Below are 4,554 nucleotides of genomic sequence, written 5' to 3' on the forward strand. Positions count from 1 at the left end.
TAATTTCTATATAAAAGAAAAAAAAAACAAACATAACCTTATTATTCATTTTTATTATTTTCTATTCTGGAAGGTCTTCTCCCCACCTCTGTAAAACTAGGGCGTAAAAAAACCATACGATTGAGTTCCTGTTTTGTAATAAATTTTTGTAGTAACGTCTCACACTTTCCTGTCTAGCTAGAAGATTGACAGGGTCGGTCAGGATACATATAATTTTTGAGGATGACCAAATTCTCGTGAATACACGTAAAGGCACACTCACACACACAAACATAAGGACTTGGACCAGACTACTTGCAACACACCTACTTCCGCTGCGTGGAAGCTTCAAGCGCTCGCCTCTCGTCTTCAGCAGGGTAGAGTAGCAACTCTTTCGATAGGGACAACTGGAACTGTAATGGAACCTCTCGGGGTTTGACGTACTTTTGGTAATTGCAATTCCTTGGGTTCCCTCCCTTGTACCTGTGCATTTTGGTGTTGTAACGCAGCTGTTCTATAAACAATTTTCTGAGTCAAATCCTCCAAGTATGCCATCCAACTACCACGACCACCGGCCGTGTCGCGAAGGTAGAAGACGCTAGTGGCTCTCCAACTCGCCAGGGCACGCAGTAGTCTTTTCATTTTTAGAACCGTAGGCATATACAAGTAAACACCCACACAACACCAATAGACACTAGAAGAGTGCCTCCAGTAGCCGTATTCTGAACTTCAGTATAATTATTCATCTGGAATACAATGTGGAATAGATTCAAAAAAATGATTAATATCCAACATACAACTTGTTTTTAAATAGATATTTTATGTAGTTACATACACATTATTTTAATAATGTTTAACATAAACCAATAAAATACTTAAACTTACATATAATGCCATTTCTGTTTAAAGGAAAAAGGCCAATGTCTTCCATGTGTCCGGCTATCCTCTTTGACAAAAACAACAAAGTTAAGATGGTGGTTGGAGGCTCAGGAGGAACGAAAATCACAACTTCTATCGTTCAGGTAAAATTGCAAGAAGTTAAATCAATGAGTTGCATTTATTCAACTATTTAATTACTCTGTTGGGTTATAATTGTCTAAAATCTTTGATGTTTTGAAGGTGATTCTAAATGCACTGTTCTTTGACTATGATCTGAAAAAAGCTGTGTCGGGGCCGAGGCTCCACAACCAGCTGGATCCCAACGCCACTGAAGCAGAACCAGACTTTGACAAAGTGAGTGTCACAAAAACAACACTGACGTATGTGAGTGTGTGGGGAGACAATCCCTCACACAAAAGCCCAGCTAACATAAAGCCCTTCTAACTTCTTACCCAATACTTTCTTCATTATTTCTACCTTCAGGGGTGGAGAAAAAATATTTCAGCAATTTGTGGTGGTACTCCTGGAGGGTTCATAGAGAGAAAAATAAATAAAACGTGGCCACGTTTTACTTTCTCGTTTGCACAAGATACCTTCTCGTGCCAACGCTTTATTAACTCGTGCGCACGAGTACAGCACAAACACACACATCGTGCGCCGCGGTGACAGGACATCTCCTTCATAAAACGAGGGGGAATACTCTGGTAGATGTGTGTAGAGGTGTATGTGGTTAAACGTAGCAGCCTCGATCTCTATTCAGCTGTTCTAATGAAGGGAAACGCAGTGAAGTAAACAGTAAAAGGCACAGCTCTTTGCAGCTGGTGCTGCTCTTCTCAGATTCTGCTGAGTTACACGTTACTGCCTCCAGTGCCCTGTACGACGAAGCCAGTTCAACAGACCCTGGATATGTTCGATTTACCCGGTTTAACTAACCCTAACAAACGCGATGTCGCTAAGCGGTCATACGAAGCTGGTTATCAACTCTAAATCAACCAGGGTTTCTGACCGGCTGAGAGCGCGTTCACGTGAAAGGGACGGGGTTAGCAACATTTGACCAATCACAAACATGGAGACGCGTGCTGACAGCGCAGCGTCATACTTCATGAATGAATAGTGTAAATAGCAAACTGCTTCGTATAGTACAGGCCACTGGTGCCGCAGAGATTCATAAAGTGAAGGAGGTTTGGTTTTCCTTCTATAAAACAGCTGTGGGCAGCAGATACTGCGAGTCACGGACAGGAATCCCTCAATTTAAATAAAACGAGGCCACGCTTTATTAACTCGTGCGCACGCTTTATTAACTCGTGCGAACGATAAAGTAAAACGTGGCCACGTTTTATTTATTTTTCTCTCAATGAACCCTGCAGGGCTCTGTACTAATCATCAAGACACCTACATATTTTGGTTTTGCCAAATAACATAATTTTTGTAGCAAGAAATTCCACCACTTTCTTGAATCCACTTTCTATTAAGACCATTAATAAAGAATTGTTCTTATATTTTCAATTTTTTAAATAATTTATCTGATTATAATGTGCTAAGCTTAAATAGGCTAATGCCTGACCCAACATCTTTTAATGTGATTTCTTGATTGTTTTTGAGTCTTGACTGTTATTATGGAGGAAGGAACCGTGTTGTTATCAGCAGCAAACGCAGACTACTGGGAATGAAAGGGAATCAGAGAGTTGCAGGCAGGCTGCCTTTAGGGTTGATGTAATGTTTATATAGTGGTCAGTACAGCCATTTCCTCCTCCTCCCCATGCAGACAGGCCCAGTCAAAGGGCAGAGATACAGTACACAGGGCAAAAGGGTCATTGGCTGAGTCGAAGCCAAGAGCCTTTTCACAATGAAAATAAAGAAGTGCTCCTCAAGTGGGAGTATTGTTTTAGAAGAAGTAACGCTGGAGATCTTATTTCATTTGAGATGTTCCACTGCATGTTCTAACAAGCTGACAAATTATTATTTGTATTTATTGGCTTCCATATAAAAAGTGAATATTCCTTTTGACTGTACGTACACATTTGCCCAGTAATTAAGTGATTCTAAGATCCTGATTTAAGAGATAGACTGAGTGTTTCAGCATGTACAGATGGGTGGAGCTGAGTCCCAGTAGATATGCATGAAAAGACGTCCATTATGTGAACTTGAGTATTTCTTGGGCAGTATATCCCAAATGGGAATTTGGGTTTGAGCTATTTCTGCTCTCTGAGTCAGTGCCAAGGCATAATGGCTTGAGAAGTTGTTTTGTTTATTTAGTAAGGAGGAACATAAGTGATACTTAGGAAGAGCGCCAAGGGAAATAAAGCATTTGGGAATCATAGTTCAGAGAATTTACACCCTCCGAGGTCCATTTAAAAAGAACATTTGGATGAAAACATGAGATTCATGCATAGATCGAGAAAGTTTACTTTTTCTGACAGTGAGCTGTTTTATACTGTATCTGGAGCCAGAAACAGTTAAAGTTCTATCGTTGAATTGATGTAATGTTTAAGTTTGTCGTCCCATTAAATGAAAATGTATTTCACTACACAAACTACATTTTTTGTAGTGCTTTATAAATAAATAGTAGGCCTACATGTTTCTGTTGTTGAGGTTCAGATTTAATTTTCAACCACAGCAGCAGTGGCGGAAATAAATGCACTACAAGGTTATTTTACTAGTTATTCTGAAGCTTTTGATTATATCACATGATCTTTATCAGCAGACATAGTTTGCCCAGTTCAGATTAGTTAGATTAGAAGTTTAACAACTAAAGTCTAGAGATTCTCTTTTATTTCTAAAAACAAACTCTACTCCTATGACTGTTTTTAAATGCCTTTGTCTGAATGTCTTTCATTTTTGTAAAGCACCTTGAATTGCCTTGTGTTGAAAGGTGCTATATAAATAAACTTGCCTTGCCTTGCCTTGCCTTACTTTTGGGGGAAATATAACATATGTGTCACTAAATTACATAAAGTGAGACATTTTCCCCAGTTCCACTTTATCTGACAGGGCGTTAGTGTGAAGCTCAGCCACACTTACACCCCACATAAACTGCAGAAGTACAGTTTTGTTGTAGGCCTATACTTCCTCATACTGTTCCTCCTGTTAATGTACTTTTTTTTTTTTTTTAAATAATCTGTCGTTTTGTTAATATTTATTTTTAGAACTAAATACTGCCTTTTCTAAAATATATTATATTTCAATTAAATGTTTGTTATAATTGCACTCTGTTAAACTAACGTTGTCGGACACTAAACACCCTGGCTTCACCAGATCCTCAAAGCACTGACCCCTTAAACTCCTTGTACAATGCTGGGATGGCACCGCTGTACTTCATAAAGGAGAAAAGAGTCCCAGAGGAATGAAAGGAAGGGTAGGGTCAATGTTGTTAACAGAAAAAGAAAAAAAAAGTAGACGCCTCTCTCCAGGGACGGGTGAGTGAAAAGGTCAACCTCAGAGCAAAATTAACCTTTCACTTTTTTCCCCCTGGCTTCCTGGGCTGACAAATGTTTGAGTTGCTAGGTTGTAAGGCCTATCTTAATATGCTCTATTCTTTATAAGATGTCTAACTCCAATTTACTCTTATTACCGTGAATAATTAATAACAATAAATATTTCTTTAAACAATATCTTGTCACTATAATTCTGAATATAAGAAATAAGTACAACAGATATACACTGTTCATTATAATAGTTGATCAGATACATAAAACA

The 4,554-nt window shown here is 38.7% G+C and overlaps 1 long non-coding RNA gene across 1 annotated transcript in view; it reads left to right on the top strand.

Moving 5' to 3' along the window:
• Window positions 1-3,486, top strand: part of LOC104940861 (uncharacterized) — a 5,034-nt gene extending 1,548 nt beyond the window's left edge. Inside the window, exons 2-3 of the long non-coding RNA XR_797835.1 lie at window positions 3,098-3,099; window positions 3,476-3,486. This is a non-coding gene — a long non-coding RNA (uncharacterized lncRNA). The remainder of the gene's footprint in view (window positions 1-3,097; window positions 3,100-3,475) is intronic.
• Window positions 3,487-4,554: the final 1,068 nt, after the last annotated feature.

This window comes from Notothenia coriiceps, unplaced genomic scaffold (genome assembly GCF_000735185.1).
Source record: "Notothenia coriiceps isolate Sejong01 unplaced genomic scaffold, NC01 NC01_scaffold00000290, whole genome shotgun sequence".
Classification (NCBI taxonomy): Eukaryota; Metazoa; Chordata; class Actinopteri; order Perciformes; family Nototheniidae; genus Notothenia; species Notothenia coriiceps.